At 49.2% G+C, this 18,069-nt stretch overlaps 24 non-coding genes across 24 annotated transcripts; 12 read left to right on the forward strand and 12 right to left on the reverse strand.

Moving 5' to 3' along the window:
* Positions 1-869: 869 nt before the first annotated feature.
* On the forward strand, positions 870-942 carry Trnav-aac (transfer RNA valine (anticodon AAC)). The gene has a single exon. It is a non-coding gene; the product is annotated as a tRNA-Val (tRNA).
* Positions 943-1,150: 208 nt separating this feature from the next.
* Positions 1,151-1,222, reverse strand: Trnap-cgg (transfer RNA proline (anticodon CGG)). The gene has a single exon. It is a non-coding gene; the product is annotated as a tRNA-Pro (tRNA).
* Positions 1,223-1,457: 235 nt separating this feature from the next.
* On the forward strand, positions 1,458-1,530 carry Trnav-uac (transfer RNA valine (anticodon UAC)). Its single transcript has one exon. It is a non-coding gene; the product is annotated as a tRNA-Val (tRNA).
* A 635-nt stretch (positions 1,531-2,165) lies between these two features.
* Positions 2,166-2,237, reverse strand: Trnap-ugg (transfer RNA proline (anticodon UGG)). Its single transcript has one exon. It is a non-coding gene; the product is annotated as a tRNA-Pro (tRNA).
* A 1,500-nt stretch (positions 2,238-3,737) lies between these two features.
* On the forward strand, positions 3,738-3,810 carry Trnav-aac (transfer RNA valine (anticodon AAC)). Its single transcript has one exon. It is a non-coding gene; the product is annotated as a tRNA-Val (tRNA).
* A 208-nt stretch (positions 3,811-4,018) lies between these two features.
* Trnap-cgg (transfer RNA proline (anticodon CGG)) lies at positions 4,019-4,090 on the reverse strand. The gene has a single exon. It is a non-coding gene; the product is annotated as a tRNA-Pro (tRNA).
* Positions 4,091-4,325: 235 nt separating this feature from the next.
* Positions 4,326-4,398, forward strand: Trnav-uac (transfer RNA valine (anticodon UAC)). Its single transcript has one exon. It is a non-coding gene; the product is annotated as a tRNA-Val (tRNA).
* Positions 4,399-5,033: 635 nt separating this feature from the next.
* On the reverse strand, positions 5,034-5,105 carry Trnap-ugg (transfer RNA proline (anticodon UGG)). Its single transcript has one exon. It is a non-coding gene; the product is annotated as a tRNA-Pro (tRNA).
* Positions 5,106-6,605: 1,500 nt separating this feature from the next.
* On the forward strand, positions 6,606-6,678 carry Trnav-aac (transfer RNA valine (anticodon AAC)). The gene has a single exon. It is a non-coding gene; the product is annotated as a tRNA-Val (tRNA).
* A 208-nt stretch (positions 6,679-6,886) lies between these two features.
* On the reverse strand, positions 6,887-6,958 carry Trnap-cgg (transfer RNA proline (anticodon CGG)). The gene has a single exon. It is a non-coding gene; the product is annotated as a tRNA-Pro (tRNA).
* Positions 6,959-7,193: 235 nt separating this feature from the next.
* Positions 7,194-7,266, forward strand: Trnav-uac (transfer RNA valine (anticodon UAC)). The gene has a single exon. It is a non-coding gene; the product is annotated as a tRNA-Val (tRNA).
* Positions 7,267-7,901: 635 nt separating this feature from the next.
* Positions 7,902-7,973, reverse strand: Trnap-ugg (transfer RNA proline (anticodon UGG)). The gene has a single exon. It is a non-coding gene; the product is annotated as a tRNA-Pro (tRNA).
* Positions 7,974-9,473: 1,500 nt separating this feature from the next.
* Trnav-aac (transfer RNA valine (anticodon AAC)) lies at positions 9,474-9,546 on the forward strand. The gene has a single exon. It is a non-coding gene; the product is annotated as a tRNA-Val (tRNA).
* Positions 9,547-9,754: 208 nt separating this feature from the next.
* On the reverse strand, positions 9,755-9,826 carry Trnap-cgg (transfer RNA proline (anticodon CGG)). Its single transcript has one exon. It is a non-coding gene; the product is annotated as a tRNA-Pro (tRNA).
* A 235-nt stretch (positions 9,827-10,061) lies between these two features.
* Trnav-uac (transfer RNA valine (anticodon UAC)) lies at positions 10,062-10,134 on the forward strand. The gene has a single exon. It is a non-coding gene; the product is annotated as a tRNA-Val (tRNA).
* Positions 10,135-10,769: 635 nt separating this feature from the next.
* Positions 10,770-10,841, reverse strand: Trnap-ugg (transfer RNA proline (anticodon UGG)). The gene has a single exon. It is a non-coding gene; the product is annotated as a tRNA-Pro (tRNA).
* Positions 10,842-12,341: 1,500 nt separating this feature from the next.
* On the forward strand, positions 12,342-12,414 carry Trnav-aac (transfer RNA valine (anticodon AAC)). Its single transcript has one exon. It is a non-coding gene; the product is annotated as a tRNA-Val (tRNA).
* Positions 12,415-12,622: 208 nt separating this feature from the next.
* Trnap-cgg (transfer RNA proline (anticodon CGG)) lies at positions 12,623-12,694 on the reverse strand. The gene has a single exon. It is a non-coding gene; the product is annotated as a tRNA-Pro (tRNA).
* Positions 12,695-12,929: 235 nt separating this feature from the next.
* On the forward strand, positions 12,930-13,002 carry Trnav-uac (transfer RNA valine (anticodon UAC)). Its single transcript has one exon. It is a non-coding gene; the product is annotated as a tRNA-Val (tRNA).
* Positions 13,003-13,637: 635 nt separating this feature from the next.
* On the reverse strand, positions 13,638-13,709 carry Trnap-ugg (transfer RNA proline (anticodon UGG)). The gene has a single exon. It is a non-coding gene; the product is annotated as a tRNA-Pro (tRNA).
* A 1,500-nt stretch (positions 13,710-15,209) lies between these two features.
* Trnav-aac (transfer RNA valine (anticodon AAC)) lies at positions 15,210-15,282 on the forward strand. The gene has a single exon. It is a non-coding gene; the product is annotated as a tRNA-Val (tRNA).
* A 208-nt stretch (positions 15,283-15,490) lies between these two features.
* On the reverse strand, positions 15,491-15,562 carry Trnap-cgg (transfer RNA proline (anticodon CGG)). Its single transcript has one exon. It is a non-coding gene; the product is annotated as a tRNA-Pro (tRNA).
* Positions 15,563-15,797: 235 nt separating this feature from the next.
* Trnav-uac (transfer RNA valine (anticodon UAC)) lies at positions 15,798-15,870 on the forward strand. Its single transcript has one exon. It is a non-coding gene; the product is annotated as a tRNA-Val (tRNA).
* A 635-nt stretch (positions 15,871-16,505) lies between these two features.
* On the reverse strand, positions 16,506-16,577 carry Trnap-ugg (transfer RNA proline (anticodon UGG)). The gene has a single exon. It is a non-coding gene; the product is annotated as a tRNA-Pro (tRNA).
* Between the last annotated feature and the right edge of the window lie 1,492 nt (positions 16,578-18,069).

Below are 18,069 nucleotides of genomic sequence, written 5' to 3' on the forward strand. Positions count from 1 at the left end.
CCAAGCGTCTGGGAGGCCGTTGTTGTGGAAGAGATCTGGGAACAACTACAGATTCGGCCGTTTCATCAGCTCAGGAACGACCGCGACGCCTTCATCGAGCTCTGCAGATTGACCAGATAGCAGTGCGGAATTTTCGGCTAGTGGTGGCTCGGGGTTAAGAGAAGTCGAGAGCAGTGAGCAAAACTACATCGGGAAACCGAAACAGACGACTCATAACGAAAAGATTGCGGAATGTACTGCAAAAGCAAAACTTCGAGAAGACGAACTCTGAAGCCGTCGGTGCCTTAACAATCATTCCGTGCAGCAACGATAATCTGGCGAGAGCGAGGCGTGGGTGTCGCTCGACCACACAACACATTTTATATAATGTTCTACTTATTCTAAACTTGCGTTTCCAGATCATCAGTAAAATACTGTGTGATTTACACCTGGTTTCCTTCTTCCAAAAGCGATATTAAGAAGTACATCGACTGCAGCGTCATTGACGGTCGTGGGTCCGGGCGCCGGCGCGCCAGCGGTGGCCTGACGGAGCTGCTGGTGCCTTCATGTAGAGCTACCGCTGAGTCCGGGCTCCTCGCTGCTAACGAAGTGATTGCTTTTGGTGACATCATTTGCAATAGCGACTGCGTGAATTGACGGTACCTCGTATGGAAAGAATGAGAAGCTGATGCTGCTGAGGACTCGGCCGCGAGCATTTCCGACGACTTCTTGGGCTCTCATTCGTGATGGCATTCAGACAGGCAAGGGTGCTGTCGATTGTTGCATACGAATGCGAAATACCTGCATTGTGCGTTTCCGCAAAGTGATTTTTACGCCAAAGTTGCGATCGTCCTACAAGTTGTGTCAGATGTGGAGCACAGAGCGTAGCAGTTTCCGTGGTGTAGCGGTTATCACGTCTGCCTAACACGCAGAAGGTCCCCGGTTCGATTCCGGGCGGAAACACTTTTTCGTCGCACTCAACAAGACCCTTGCTACAATCTCTACTGTGACCATTTAAATCAATTTCAAACGGCCCACCACCAGGGCTCAGATGATACATGAAACTCTTTCAGAACCGGCTACTTGGTTTTTGTGCTTACCTGGAGGGCTGGAAATGCGCGGAACAGCCGCCGGCATGACGGTAGTTGCCACACGTTTGCACAAAACGCAAGGGCTCGTCCGGGATTTGAACCCGGGACCTCCTGCACCCGAAGCAGGAATCATACCCCTAGACCAACGAGCCTGTTCGTAGCGTCTAAGCGCTGCACATGACTGACGCCTCCGTTCTTGGTATCACCATGCAGAGCTGCCGCTCACCCAGCGTTTTCCCTGGCTGTTGCGGTTTGATTGTTTTCATCGATGTCTTTTACAATAGCAAACTTCTAGAATCGGAGGGAGCTCGTAGGCGATGCCTTTGCTTACGCAGGAAAAATCTGTTGCCACTACGGGTTTCTAGGTAGAACAGCCGCAGAGCCGTCGTTTCCGTGGTGTAGCGGTTATCACGTCTGCTTTACACGCAGAAGGTCCCCGGTTCGATCCCGGGCGGAAACACGACTTTTTTTAAACCCCTTTTCGGATTCCATTTCCGAGATTACGTCACGTCTGCGTATGCATGGATAATAAATGTCGTGTGCTACACGGATATCGCTTCATTTTACTGTCAAATGCTCTTGCTCCCATAGTGTACCGGTATTCAGTAACTCAGAACGCTCGTAGCTCCATTCTGGCCGGCAAAGTTTATAATCCATTTCTTCAGGACTACTTCAAGTGCGCTTCATACTGGCTTTCCTGAGCTCACTGCACTCGCCTTGTCACAGCTCTGTTGAAGTGTGAACGTAACTAATAGTGAGAAACTCTTAACTACGCTCAGTCTTGTATCCCACCCTTTGGTTGTTGTCGTCGCTAATCAGATGAAGGTAGACTGCTCCACGATTGAGGTTCGTCTCCACTCACGGTGCACATGTTCTGCAAACACAACCTTTGTTTTCCGTTGCATGCAAGATTACTGTCGGCTCTTCTACAGCATCGACCCATGTAATTTACTGGTGTCAGATTCTTGCCATATCAAACGGTCCCTTCATCACCGTAGTGCTACACAAAGCGTGCTGCGGCAGGCATCTATTCTTCATTGCAGAGCTGCAAACGTGGGTGAGCTCCACCTACTCTTCAGCACGGTCAAAACGGTAGGGCTCGTCCGGGATTTGAACCCGGGACCTCCTGCACCCAAAGCAGGAATCATACCCCTAGACCAACGAGCCACCTGCCAGTAGCAATGAAGCTAATCCCAAGCAGTCCAGCTCCGAGGAACACTAACTTCCATGTAAATCAGAAACAAAAGCGCTTTCTGAAGGCAGCGCTCACCACTGATGGGAAGAATATGAAAGGCAATGAATATAGAGTGAATAATTTCATCGCGCTCTGCAGATGAACAGACGGTGGTGTTTCACTTTCGTCATGTGCTTTCTCAGTGTCAAGGGAAGGCATGTGCACTAAACAAAAGAACATCGGGAATCCGAAACACCAACTCATAACGAAAAGATTGCGGAATATACTGCAAGCAAAACTTCCAGAAGACCACTCCTGAAGGCGTCGGTGCCTTAACAATTATTCCGTGCAGCAATGATCATCTAGGAAGAGCCAACTGTACGTGTCGCTCCACCACACAACTTTTTTTGATATTGTTTTACCTAAATTTCCATTACCTCTTCGTTACAAGAATACTGATGGTTTTCACCTGATCTGCTTCGTCCAGCAGCGATAGTAGTAAGTAAATCGACGACAGTTTCATTAAAAGTAGGTCAGACACAGAAATCGGAGTTACGTGTAGCTCATGTTATTACGCTTTCAAATGCAGTTCTCCGGCTGGGAGTAGTGGCGTACTCCTGTAATCCAAGCGTCTGGGAGGCCGTTGTTGTGGAAGAGATCTGGGAACAACTACAGATTCGGCCGTTTCATCAGCTCAGGAACGACCGCGACGCCTTCATCGAGCTCTGCAGATTGACCAGATAGCAGTGCGGAATTTTCGGCTAGTGGTGGCTCGGGGTTAAGAGAAGTCGAGAGCAGTGAGCAAAACTACATCGGGAAACCGAAACAGACGACTCATAACGAAAAGATTGCGGAATGTACTGCAAAAGCAAAACTTCGAGAAGACGAACTCTGAAGCCGTCGGTGCCTTAACAATCATTCCGTGCAGCAACGATAATCTGGCGAGAGCGAGGCGTGGGTGTCGCTCGACCACACAACACATTTTATATAATGTTCTACTTATTCTAAACTTGCGTTTCCAGATCATCAGTAAAATACTGTGTGATTTACACCTGGTTTCCTTCTTCCAAAAGCGATATTAAGAAGTACATCGACTGCAGCGTCATTGACGGTCGTGGGTCCGGGCGCCGGCGCGCCAGCGGTGGCCTGACGGAGCTGCTGGTGCCTTCATGTAGAGCTACCGCTGAGTCCGGGCTCCTCGCCGCTAACGAAGTGATTGCTTTTGGTGACATCATTTGCAATAGCGACTGCGTGAATTGACGGTACCTCGTATGGAAAGAATGAGAAGCTGATGCTGCTGAGGACTCGGCCGCGAGCATTTCCGACGACTTCTTGGGCTCTCATTCGTGATGGCATTCAGACAGGCAAGGGTGCTGTCGATTGTTGCATACGAATGCGAAATACCTGCATTGTGCGTTTCCGCAAAGTGATTTTTACGCCAAAGTTGCGATCGTCCTACAAGTTGTGTCAGATGTGGAGCACAGAGCGTAGCAGTTTCCGTGGTGTAGCGGTTATCACGTCTGCCTAACACGCAGAAGGTCCCCGGTTCGATTCCGGGCGGAAACACTTTTTCGTCGCACTCAACAAGACCCTTGCTACAATCTCTACTGTGACCATTTAAATCAATTTCAAACGGCCCACCACCAGGGCTCAGATGATACATGAAACTCTTTCAGAACCGGCTACTTGGTTTTTGTGCTTACCTGGAGGGCTGGAAATGCGCGGAACAGCCGCCGGCATGACGGTAGTTGCCACACGTTTGCACAAAACGCAAGGGCTCGTCCGGGATTTGAACCCGGGACCTCCTGCACCCGAAGCAGGAATCATACCCCTAGACCAACGAGCCTGTTCGTAGCGTCTAAGCGCTGCACATGACTGACGCCTCCGTTCTTGGTATCACCATGCAGAGCTGCCGCTCACCCAGCGTTTTCCCTGGCTGTTGCGGTTTGATTGTTTTCATCGATGTCTTTTACAATAGCAAACTTCTAGAATCGGAGGGAGCTCGTAGGCGATGCCTTTGCTTACGCAGGAAAAATCTGTTGCCACTACGGGTTTCTAGGTAGAACAGCCGCAGAGCCGTCGTTTCCGTGGTGTAGCGGTTATCACGTCTGCTTTACACGCAGAAGGTCCCCGGTTCGATCCCGGGCGGAAACACGACTTTTTTTAAACCCCTTTTCGGATTCCATTTCCGAGATTACGTCACGTCTGCGTATGCATGGATAATAAATGTCGTGTGCTACACGGATATCGCTTCATTTTACTGTCAAATGCTCTTGCTCCCATAGTGTACCGGTATTCAGTAACTCAGAACGCTCGTAGCTCCATTCTGGCCGGCAAAGTTTATAATCCATTTCTTCAGGACTACTTCAAGTGCGCTTCATACTGGCTTTCCTGAGCTCACTGCACTCGCCTTGTCACAGCTCTGTTGAAGTGTGAACGTAACTAATAGTGAGAAACTCTTAACTACGCTCAGTCTTGTATCCCACCCTTTGGTTGTTGTCGTCGCTAATCAGATGAAGGTAGACTGCTCCACGATTGAGGTTCGTCTCCACTCACGGTGCACATGTTCTGCAAACACAACCTTTGTTTTCCGTTGCATGCAAGATTACTGTCGGCTCTTCTACAGCATCGACCCATGTAATTTACTGGTGTCAGATTCTTGCCATATCAAACGGTCCCTTCATCACCGTAGTGCTACACAAAGCGTGCTGCGGCAGGCATCTATTCTTCATTGCAGAGCTGCAAACGTGGGTGAGCTCCACCTACTCTTCAGCACGGTCAAAACGGTAGGGCTCGTCCGGGATTTGAACCCGGGACCTCCTGCACCCAAAGCAGGAATCATACCCCTAGACCAACGAGCCACCTGCCAGTAGCAATGAAGCTAATCCCAAGCAGTCCAGCTCCGAGGAACACTAACTTCCATGTAAATCAGAAACAAAAGCGCTTTCTGAAGGCAGCGCTCACCACTGATGGGAAGAATATGAAAGGCAATGAATATAGAGTGAATAATTTCATCGCGCTCTGCAGATGAACAGACGGTGGTGTTTCACTTTCGTCATGTGCTTTCTCAGTGTCAAGGGAAGGCATGTGCACTAAACAAAAGAACATCGGGAATCCGAAACACCAACTCATAACGAAAAGATTGCGGAATATACTGCAAGCAAAACTTCCAGAAGACCACTCCTGAAGGCGTCGGTGCCTTAACAATTATTCCGTGCAGCAATGATCATCTAGGAAGAGCCAACTGTACGTGTCGCTCCACCACACAACTTTTTTTGATATTGTTTTACCTAAATTTCCATTACCTCTTCGTTACAAGAATACTGATGGTTTTCACCTGATCTGCTTCGTCCAGCAGCGATAGTAGTAAGTAAATCGACGACAGTTTCATTAAAAGTAGGTCAGACACAGAAATCGGAGTTACGTGTAGCTCATGTTATTACGCTTTCAAATGCAGTTCTCCGGCTGGGAGTAGTGGCGTACTCCTGTAATCCAAGCGTCTGGGAGGCCGTTGTTGTGGAAGAGATCTGGGAACAACTACAGATTCGGCCGTTTCATCAGCTCAGGAACGACCACGACGCCTTCATCGAGCTCTGCAGATTGACCAGATAGCAGTGCGGAATTTTCGGCTAGTGGTGGCTCGGGGTTAAGAGAAGTCGAGAGCAGTGAGCAAAACTACATCGGGAAACCGAAACAGACGACTCATAACGAAAAGATTGCGGAATGTACTGCAAAAGCAAAACTTCGAGAAGACGAACTCTGAAGCCGTCGGTGCCTTAACAATCATTCCGCGCAGCAACGATAATCTGGCGAGAGCGAGGCGTGGGTGTCGCTCGACCACACAACACATTTTATATAATGTTCTACTTATTCTAAACTTGCGTTTCCAGATCATCAGTAAAATACTGTGTGATTTACACCTGGTTTCCTTCTTCCAAAAGCGATATTAAGAAGTACATCGACTGCAGCGTCATTGACGGTCGTGGGTCCGGGCGCCGGCGCGCCAGCGGTGGCCTGACGGAGCTGCTGGTGCCTTCATGTAGAGCTACCGCTGAGTCCGGGCTCCTCGCCGCTAACGAAGTGATTGCTTTTGGTGACATCATTTGCAATAGCGACTGCGCGAATTGACGGTACCTCGTATGGAAAGAATGAGAAGCTGATGCTGCTGAGGACTCGGCCGCGAGCATTTCCGACGACTTCTTGGGCTCTCATTCGTGATGGCATTCGGACAGGCAAGGGTGCTGTCGATTGTTGCATACGAATGCGAAATACCTGCATTGTGCGTTTCCGCAAAGTGATTTTTACGCCAAAGTTGCGATCGTCCTACAAGTTGTGTCAGATGTGGAGCACAGAGCGTAGCAGTTTCCGTGGTGTAGCGGTTGTCACGTCTGCCTAACACGCAGAAGGTCCCCGGTTCGATTCCGGGCGGAAACACTTTTTCGTCGCACTCAACAAGACCCTTGCTACAATCTCTACTGTGACCATTTAAATCAATTTCAAACGGCCCACCACCAGGGCTCAGATGATACATGAAACTCTTTCAGAACCGGCTACTTGGTTTTTGTGCTTACCTGGAGGGCTGGAAATGCGCGGAACAGCCGCCGGCATGACGGTAGTTGCCACACGTTTGCACAAAACGCAAGGGCTCGTCCGGGATTTGAACCCGGGACCTCCTGCACCCGAAGCAGGAATCATACCCCTAGACCAACGAGCCTGTTCGTAGCGTCTAAGCGCTGCACATGACTGACGCCTCCGTTCTTGGTATCACCATGCAGAGCTGCCGCTCACCCAGCGTTTTCCCTGGCTGTTGCGGTTTGATTGTTTTCATCGATGTCTTTTACAATAGCAAACTTCTAGAATCGGAGGGAGCTCGTAGGCGATGCCTTTGCTTACGCAGGAAAAATCTGTTGCCACTACGGGTTTCTAGGTAGAACAGCCGCAGAGCCGTCGTTTCCGTGGTGTAGCGGTTATCACGTCTGCTTTACACGCAGAAGGTCCCCGGTTCGATCCCGGGCGGAAACACGACTTTTTTTAAACCCCTTTTCGGATTCCATTTCCGAGATTACGTCACGTCTGCGTATGCATGGATAATAAATGTCGTGTGCTACACGGATATCGCTTCATTTTACTGTCAAATGCTCTTGCTCCCATAGTGTACCGGTATTCAGTAACTCAGAACGCTCGTAGCTCCATTCTGGCCGGCAAAGTTTATAATCCATTTCTTCAGGACTACTTCAAGTGCGCTTCATACTGGCTTTCCTGAGCTCACTGCACTCGCCTTGTCACAGCTCTGTTGAAGTGTGAACGTAACTAATAGTGAGAAACTCTTAACTACGCTCAGTCTTGTATCCCACCCTTTGGTTGTTGTCGTCGCTAATCAGATGAAGGTAGACTGCTCCACGATTGAGGTTCGTCTCCACTCACGGTGCACATGTTCTGCAAACACAACCTTTGTTTTCCGTTGCATGCAAGATTACTGTCGGCTCTTCTACAGCATCGACCCATGTAATTTACTGGTGTCAGATTCTTGCCATATCAAACGGTCCCTTCATCACCGTAGTGCTACACAAAGCGTGCTGCGGCAGGCATCTATTCTTCATTGCAGAGCTGCAAACGTGGGTGAGCTCCACCTACTCTTCAGCACGGTCAAAACGGTAGGGCTCGTCCGGGATTTGAACCCGGGACCTCCTGCACCCAAAGCAGGAATCATACCCCTAGACCAACGAGCCACCTGCCAGTAGCAATGAAGCTAATCCCAAGCAGTCCAGCTCCGAGGAACACTAACTTCCATGTAAATCAGAAACAAAAGCGCTTTCTGAAGGCAGCGCTCACCACTGATGGGAAGAATATGAAAGGCAATGAATATAGAGTGAATAATTTCATCGCGCTCTGCAGATGAACAGACGGTGGTGTTTCACTTTCGTCATGTGCTTTCTCAGTGTCAAGGGAAGGCATGTGCACTAAACAAAAGAACATCGGGAATCCGAAACACCAACTCATAACGAAAAGATTGCGGAATATACTGCAAGCAAAACTTCCAGAAGACCACTCCTGAAGGCGTCGGTGCCTTAACAATTATTCCGTGCAGCAATGATCATCTAGGAAGAGCCAACTGTACGTGTCGCTCCACCACACAACTTTTTTTGATATTGTTTTACCTAAATTTCCATTACCTCTTCGTTACAAGAATACTGATGGTTTTCACCTGATCTGCTTCGTCCAGCAGCGATAGTAGTAAGTAAATCGACGACAGTTTCATTAAAAGTAGGTCAGACACAGAAATCGGAGTTACGTGTAGCTCATGTTATTACGCTTTCAAATGCAGTTCTCCGGCTGGGAGTAGTGGCGTACTCCTGTAATCCAAGCGTCTGGGAGGCCGTTGTTGTGGAAGAGATCTGGGAACAACTACAGATTCGGCCGTTTCATCAGCTCAGGAACGACCGCGACGCCTTCATCGAGCTCTGCAGATTGACCAGATAGCAGTGCGGAATTTTCGGCTAGTGGTGGCTCGGGGTTAAGAGAAGTCGAGAGCAGTGAGCAAAACTACATCGGGAAACCGAAACAGACGACTCATAACGAAAAGATTGCGGAATGTACTGCAAAAACAAAACTTCGAGAAGACGAACTCTGAAGCCGTCGGTGCCTTAACAATCATTCCGTGCAGCAACGATAATCTGGCGAGAGCGAGGCGTGGGTGTCGCTCGACCACACAACACATTTTATATAATGTTCTACTTATTCTAAACTTGCGTTTCCAGATCATCAGTAAAATACTGTGTGATTTACACCTGGTTTCCTTCTTCCAAAAGCGATATTAAGAAGTACATCGACTGCAGCGTCATTGACGGTCGTGGGTCCGGGCGCCGGCGTGCCAGCGGTGGCCTGACGGAGCTGCTGGTGCCTTCATGTAGAGCTACCGCTGAGTCCGGGCTCCTCGCCGCTAACGAAGTGATTGCTTTTGGTGACATCATTTGCAATAGCGACTGCGCGAATTGACGGTACCTCGTATGGAAAGAATGAGAAGCTGATGCTGCTGAGGACTCGGCCGCGAGCATTTCCGACGACTTCTTGGGCTCTCATTCGTGATGGCATTCAGACAGGCAAGGGTGCTGTCGATTGTTGCATACGAATGCGAAATACCTGCATTGTGCGTTTCCGCAAAGTGATTTTTACGCCAAAGTTGCGATCGTCCTACAAGTTGTGTCAGATGTGGAGCACAGAGCGTAGCAGTTTCCGTGGTGTAGCGGTTATCACGTCTGCCTAACACGCAGAAGGTCCCCGGTTCGATTCCGGGCGGAAACACTTTTTCGTCGCACTCAACAAGACCCTTGCTACAATCTCTACTGTGACCATTTAAATCAATTTCAAACGGCCCACCACCAGGGCTCAGATGATACATGAAACTCTTTCAGAACCGGCTACTTGGTTTTTGTGCTTACCTGGAGGGCTGGAAATGCGCGGAACAGCCGCCGGCATGACGGTAGTTGCCACACGTTTGCACAAAACGCAAGGGCTCGTCCGGGATTTGAACCCGGGACCTCCTGCACCCGAAGCAGGAATCATACCCCTAGACCAACGAGCCTGTTCGTAGCGTCTAAGCGCTGCACATGACTGACGCCTCCGTTCTTGGTATCACCATGCAGAGCTGCCGCTCACCCAGCGTTTTCCCTGGCTGTTGCGGTTTGATTGTTTTCATCGATGTCTTTTACAATAGCAAACTTCTAGAATCGGAGGGAGCTCGTAGGCGATGCCTTTGCTTACGCAGGAAAAATCTGTTGCCACTACGGGTTTCTAGGTAGAACAGCCGCAGAGCCGTCGTTTCCGTGGTGTAGCGGTTATCACGTCTGCTTTACACGCAGAAGGTCCCCGGTTCGATCCCGGGCGGAAACACGACTTTTTTTAAACCCCTTTTCGGATTCCATTTCCGAGATTACGTCACGTCTGCGTATGCATGGATAATAAATGTCGTGTGCTACACGGATATCGCTTCATTTTACTGTCAAATGCTCTTGCTCCCATAGTGTACCGGTATTCAGTAACTCAGAACGCTCGTAGCTCCATTCTGGCCGGCAAAGTTTATAATCCATTTCTTCAGGACTACTTCAAGTGCGCTTCATACTGGCTTTCCTGAGCTCACTGCACTCGCCTTGTCACAGCTCTGTTGAAGTGTGAACGTAACTAATAGTGAGAAACTCTTAACTACGCTCAGTCTTGTATCCCACCCTTTGGTTGTTGTCGTCGCTAATCAGATGAAGGTAGACTGCTCCACGATTGAGGTTCGTCTCCACTCACGGTGCACATGTTCTGCAAACACAACCTTTGTTTTCCGTTGCATGCAAGATTACTGTCGGCTCTTCTACAGCATCGACCCATGTAATTTACTGGTGTCAGATTCTTGCCATATCAAACGGTCCCTTCATCACCGTAGTGCTACACAAAGCGTGCTGCGGCAGGCATCTATTCTTCATTGCAGAGCTGCAAACGTGGGTGAGCTCCACCTACTCTTCAGCACGGTCAAAACGGTAGGGCTCGTCCGGGATTTGAACCCGGGACCTCCTGCACCCAAAGCAGGAATCATACCCCTAGACCAACGAGCCACCTGCCAGTAGCAATGAAGCTAATCCCAAGCAGTCCAGCTCCGAGGAACACTAACTTCCATGTAAATCAGAAACAAAAGCGCTTTCTGAAGGCAGCGCTCACCACTGATGGGAAGAATATGAAAGGCAATGAATATAGAGTGAATAATTTCATCGCGCTCTGCAGATGAACAGACGGTGGTGTTTCACTTTCGTCATGTGCTTTCTCAGTGTCAAGGGAAGGCATGTGCACTAAACAAAAGAACATCGGGAATCCGAAACACCAACTCATAACGAAAAGATTGCGGAATATACTGCAAGCAAAACTTCCAGAAGACCACTCCTGAAGGCGTCGGTGCCTTAACAATTATTCCGTGCAGCAATGATCATCTAGGAAGAGCCAACTGTACGTGTCGCTCCACCACACAACTTTTTTTGATATTGTTTTACCTAAATTTCCATTACCTCTTCGTTACAAGAATACTGATGGTTTTCACCTGATCTGCTTCGTCCAGCAGCGATAGTAGTAAGTAAATCGACGACAGTTTCATTAAAAGTAGGTCAGACACAGAAATCGGAGTTACGTGTAGCTCATGTTATTACGCTTTCAAATGCAGTTCTCCGGCTGGGAGTAGTGGCGTACTCCTGTAATCCAAGCGTCTGGGAGGCCGTTGTTGTGGAAGAGATCTGGGAACAACTACAGATTCGGCCGTTTCATCAGCTCAGGAACGACCACGACGCCTTCATCGAGCTCTGCAGATTGACCAGATAGCAGTGCGGAATTTTCGGCTAGTGGTGGCTCGGGGTTAAGAGAAGTCGAGAGCAGTGAGCAAAACTACATCGGGAAACCGAAACAGACGACTCATAACGAAAAGATTGCGGAATGTACTGCAAAAGCAAAACTTCGAGAAGACGAACTCTGAAGCCGTCGGTGCCTTAACAATCATTCCGCGCAGCAACGATAATCTGGCGAGAGCGAGGCGTGGGTGTCGCTCGACCACACAACACATTTTATATAATGTTCTACTTATTCTAAACTTGCGTTTCCAGATCATCAGTAAAATACTGTGTGATTTACACCTGGTTTCCTTCTTCCAAAAGCGATATTGAGAAGTACATCGACTGCAGCGTCATTGACGGTCGTGGGTCCGGGCGCCGGCGCGCCAGCGGTGGCCTGACGGAGCTGCTGGTGCCTTCATGTAGAGCTACCGCTGAGTCCGGGCTCCTCGCCGCTAACGAAGTGATTGCTTTTGGTGACATCATTTGCAATAGCGACTGCGCGAATTGACGGTACCTCGTATGGAAAGAATGAGAAGCTGATGCTGCTGAGGACTCGGCCGCGAGCATTTCCGACGACTTCTTGGGCTCTCATTCGTGATGGCATTCAGACAGGCAAGGGTGCTGTCGATTGTTGCATACGAATGCGAAATACCTGCATTGTGCGTTTCCGCAAAGTGATTTTTACGCCAAAGTTGCGATCGTCCTACAAGTTGTGTCAGATGTGGAGCACAGAGCGTAGCAGTTTCCGTGGTGTAGCGGTTGTCACGTCTGCCTAACACGCAGAAGGTCCCCGGTTCGATTCCGGGCGGAAACACTTTTTCGTCGCACTCAACAAGACCCTTGCTACAATCTCTACTGTGACCATTTAAATCAATTTCAAACGGCCCACCACCAGGGCTCAGATGATACATGAAACTCTTTCAGAACCGGCTACTTGGTTTTTGTGCTTACCTGGAGGGCTGGAAATGCGCGGAACAGCCGCCGGCATGACGGTAGTTGCCACACGTTTGCACAAAACGCAAGGGCTCGTCCGGGATTTGAACCCGGGACCTCCTGCACCCGAAGCAGGAATCATACCCCTAGACCAACGAGCCTGTTCGTAGCGTCTAAGCGCTGCACATGACTGACGCCTCCGTTCTTGGTATCACCATGCAGAGCTGCCGCTCACCCAGCGTTTTCCCTGGCTGTTGCGGTTTGATTGTTTTCATCGATGTCTTTTACAATAGCAAACTTCTAGAATCGGAGGGAGCTCGTAGGCGATGCCTTTGCTTACGCAGGAAAAATCTGTTGCCACTACGGGTTTCTAGGTAGAACAGCCGCAGAGCCGTCGTTTCCGTGGTGTAGCGGTTATCACGTCTGCTTTACACGCAGAAGGTCCCCGGTTCGATCCCGGGCGGAAACACGACTTTTTTTAAACCCCTTTTCGGATTCCATTTCCGAGATTACGTCACGTCTGCGTATGCATGGATAATAAATGTCGTGTGCTACACGGATATCGCTTCATTTTACTGTCAAATGCTCTTGCTCCCATAGTGTACCGGTATTCAGTAACTCAGAACGCTCGTAGCTCCATTCTGGCCGGCAAAGTTTATAATCCATTTCTTCAGGACTACTTCAAGTGCGCTTCATACTGGCTTTCCTGAGCTCACTGCACTCGCCTTGTCACAGCTCTGTTGAAGTGTGAACGTAACTAATAGTGAGAAACTCTTAACTACGCTCAGTCTTGTATCCCACCCTTTGGTTGTTGTCGTCGCTAATCAGATGAAGGTAGACTGCTCCACGATTGAGGTTCGTCTCCACTCACGGTGCACATGTTCTGCAAACACAACCTTTGTTTTCCGTTGCATGCAAGATTACTGTCGGCTCTTCTACAGCATCGACCCATGTAATTTACTGGTGTCAGATTCTTGCCATATCAAACGGTCCCTTCATCACCGTAGTGCTACACAAAGCGTGCTGCGGCAGGCATCTATTCTTCATTGCAGAGCTGCAAACGTGGGTGAGCTCCACCTACTCTTCAGCACGGTCAAAACGGTAGGGCTCGTCCGGGATTTGAACCCGGGACCTCCTGCACCCAAAGCAGGAATCATACCCCTAGACCAACGAGCCACCTGCCAGTAGCAATGAAGCTAATCCCAAGCAGTCCAGCTCCGAGGAACACTAACTTCCATGTAAATCAGAAACAAAAGCGCTTTCTGAAGGCAGCGCTCACCACTGATGGGAAGAATATGAAAGGCAATGAATATAGAGTGAATAATTTCATCGCGCTCTGCAGATGAACAGACGGTGGTGTTTCACTTTCGTCATGTGCTTTCTCAGTGTCAAGGGAAGGCATGTGCACTAAACAAAAGAACATCGGGAATCCGAAACACCAACTCATAACGAAAAGATTGCGGAATATACTGCAAGCAAAACTTCCAGAAGACCACTCCTGAAGGCGTCGGTGCCTTAACAATTATTCCGTGCAGCAATGATCATCTAGGAAGAGCCAACTGTACGTGTCGCTCCACCACACAACTTTTTTTGATATTGTTTTACCTAAATTTCCATTACCTCTTCGTTACAAGAATACTGATGGTTTTCACCTGATCTGCTTCGTCCAGCAGCGATAGTAGTAAGTAAATCGACGACAGTTTCATTAAAAGTAGGTCAGACACAGAAATCGGAGTTACGTGTAGCTCATGTTATTACGCTTTCAAATGCAGTTCTCCGGCTGGGAGTAGTGGCGTACTCCTGTAATCCAAGCGTCTGGGAGGCCGTTGTTGTGGAAGAGATCTGGGAACAACTACAGATTCGGCCGTTTCATCAGCTCAGGAACGACCACGACGCCTTCATCGAGCTCTGCAGATTGACCAGATAGCAGTGCGGAATTTTCGGCTAGTGGTGGCTCGGGGTTAAGAGAAGTCGAGAGCAGTGAGCAAAACTACATCGGGAAACCGAAACAGACGACTCATAACGAAAAGATTGCGGAATGTACTGCAAAAGCAAAACTTCGAGAAGACGAACTCTGAAGCCGTCGGTGCCTTAACAATCATTCCGCGCAGCAACGATAATCTGGCGAGAGCGAGGCGTGGGTGTCGCTCGACCACACAACACATTTTATATAATGTTCTACTTATTCTAAACTTGCGTTTCCAGATCATCAGTAAAATACTGTGTGATTTACACCTGGTTTCCTTCTTCCAAAAGCGATATTGAGAAGTACATCGACTGCAGCGTCATTGACGGTCGTGGGTCCGGGCGCCGGCGCGCCAGCGGTGGCCTGACGGAGCTGCTGGTGCCTTCATGTAGAGCTACCGCTGAGTCCGGGCTCCTCGCCGCTAACGAAGTGATTGCTTTTGGTGACATCATTTGCAATAGCGACTGCGCGAATTGACGGTACCTCGTATGGAAAGAATGAGAAGCTGATGCTGCTGAGGACTCGGCCGCGAGCATTTCCGACGACTTCTTGGGCTCTCATTCGTGATGGCATTCAGACAGGCAAGGGTGCTGTCGATTGTTGCATACGAATGCGAAATACCTGCATTGTGCGTTTCCGCAAAGTGATTTTTACGCCAAAGTTGCGATCGTCCTACAAGTTGTGTCAGATGTGGAGCACAGAGCGTAGCAGTTTCCGTGGTGTAGCGGTTGTCACGTCTGCCTAACACGCAGAAGGTCCCCGGTTCGATTCCGGGCGGAAACACTTTTTCGTCGCACTCAACAAGACCCTTGCTACAATCTCTACTGTGACCATTTAAATCAATTTCAAACGGCCCACCACCAGGGCTCAGATGATACATGAAACTCTTTCAGAACCGGCTACTTGGTTTTTGTGCTTACCTGGAGGGCTGGAAATGCGCGGAACAGCCGCCGGCATGACGGTAGTTGCCACACGTTTGCACAAAACGCAAGGGCTCGTCCGGGATTTGAACCCGGGACCTCCTGCACCCGAAGCAGGAATCATACCCCTAGACCAACGAGCCTGTTCGTAGCGTCTAAGCGCTGCACATGACTGACGCCTCCGTTCTTGGTATCACCATGCAGAGCTGCCGCTCACCCAGCGTTTTCCCTGGCTGTTGCGGTTTGATTGTTTTCATCGATGTCTTTTACAATAGCAAACTTCTAGAATCGGAGGGAGCTCGTAGGCGATGCCTTTGCTTACGCAGGAAAAATCTGTTGCCACTACGGGTTTCTAGGTAGAACAGCCGCAGAGCCGTCGTTTCCGTGGTGTAGCGGTTATCACGTCTGCTTTACACGCAGAAGGTCCCCGGTTCGATCCCGGGCGGAAACACGACTTTTTTTAAACCCCTTTTCGGATTCCATTTCCGAGATTACGTCACGTCTGCGTATGCATGGATAATAAATGTCGTGTGCTACACGGATATCGCTTCATTTTACTGTCAAATGCTCTTGCTCCCATAGTGTACCGGTATTCAGTAACTCAGAACGCTCGTAGCTCCATTCTGGCCGGCAAAGTTTATAATCCATTTCTTCAGGACTACTTCAAGTGCGCTTCATACTGGCTTTCCTGAGCTCACTGCACTCGCCTTGTCACAGCTCTGTTGAAGTGTGAACGTAACTAATAGTGAGAAACTCTTAACTACGCTCAGTCTTGTATCCCACCCTTTGGTTGTTGTCGTCGCTAATCAGATGAAGGTAGACTGCTCCACGATTGAGGTTCGTCTCCACTCACGGTGCACATGTTCTGCAAACACAACCTTTGTTTTCCGTTGCATGCAAGATTACTGTCGGCTCTTCTACAGCATCGACCCATGTAATTTACTGGTGTCAGATTCTTGCCATATCAAACGGTCCCTTCATCACCGTAGTGCTACACAAAGCGTGCTGCGGCAGGCATCTATTCTTCATTGCAGAGCTGCAAACGTGGGTGAGCTCCACCTACTCTTCAGCACGGTCAAAACGGTAGGGCTCGTCCGGGATTTGAACCCGGGACCTCCTGCACCCAAAGCAGGAATCATACCCCTAGACCAACGAGCCACCTGCCAGTAGCAATGAAGCTAATCCCAAGCAGTCCAGCTCCGAGGAACACTAACTTCCATGTAAATCAGAAACAAAAGCGCTTTCTGAAGGCAGCGCTCACCACTGATGGGAAGAATATGAAAGGCAATGAATATAGAGTGAATAATTTCATCGCGCTCTGCAGATGAACAGACGGTGGTGTTTCACTTTCGTCATGTGCTTTCTCAGTGTCAAGGGAAGGCATGTGCACTAAACAAAAGAACATCGGGAATCCGAAACACCAACTCATAACGAAAAGATTGCGGAATATACTGCAAGCAAAACTTCCAGAAGACCACTCCTGAAGGCGTCGGTGCCTTAACAATTATTCCGTGCAGCAATGATCATCTAGGAAGAGCCAACTGTACGTGTCGCTCCACCACACAACTTTTTTTGATATTGTTTTACCTAAATTTCCATTACCTCTTCGTTACAAGAATACTGATGGTTTTCACCTGATCTGCTTCGTCCAGCAGCGATAGTAGTAAGTAAATCGACGACAGTTTCATTAAAAGTAGGTCAGACACAGAAATCGGAGTTACGTGTAGCTCATGTTATTACGCTTTCAAATGCAGTTCTCCGGCTGGGAGTAGTGGCGTACTCCTGTAATCCAAGCGTCTGGGAGGCCGTTGTTGTGGAAGAGATCTGGGAACAACTACAGATTCGGCCGTTTCATCAGCTCAGGAACGACCACGACGCCTTCATCGAGCTCTGCAGATTGACCAGATAGCAGTGCGGAATTTTCGGCTAGTGGTGGCTCGGGGTTAAGAGAAGTCGAGAGCAGTGAGCAAAACTACATCGGGAAACCGAAACAGACGACTCATAACGAAAAGATTGCGGAATGTACTGCAAAAGCAAAACTTCGAGAAGACGAACTCTGAAGCCGTCGGTGCCTTAACAATCATTCCGCGCAGCAACGATAATCTGGCGAGAGCGAGGCGTGGGTGTCGCTCGACCACACAACACATTTTATATAATGTTCTACTTATTCTAAACTTGCGTTTCCAGATCATCAGTAAAATACTGTGTGATTTACACCTGGTTTCCTTCTTCCAAAAGCGATATTGAGAAGTACATCGACTGCAGCGTCATTGACGGTCGTGGGTCCGGGCGCCGGCGCGCCAGCGGTGGCCTGACGGAGCTGCTGGTGCCTTCATGTAGAGCTACCGCTGAGTCCGGGCTCCTCGCCGCTAACGAAGTGATTGCTTTTGGTGACATCATTTGCAATAGCGACTGCGCGAATTGACGGTACCTCGTATGGAAAGAATGAGAAGCTGATGCTGCTGAGGACTCGGCCGCGAGCATTTCCGACGACTTCTTGGGCTCTCATTCGTGATGGCATTCAGACAGGCAAGGGTGCTGTCGATTGTTGCATACGAATGCGAAATACCTGCATTGTGCGTTTCCGCAAAGTGATTTTTACGCCAAAGTTGCGATCGTCCTACAAGTTGTGTCAGATGTGGAGCACAGA

The sequence above is a fragment of the Schistocerca cancellata genome, unplaced genomic scaffold, assembly GCF_023864275.1.
Source record: "Schistocerca cancellata isolate TAMUIC-IGC-003103 unplaced genomic scaffold, iqSchCanc2.1 HiC_scaffold_630, whole genome shotgun sequence".
Lineage (NCBI taxonomy): Eukaryota > Metazoa > Arthropoda > Insecta > Orthoptera > Acrididae > Schistocerca > Schistocerca cancellata.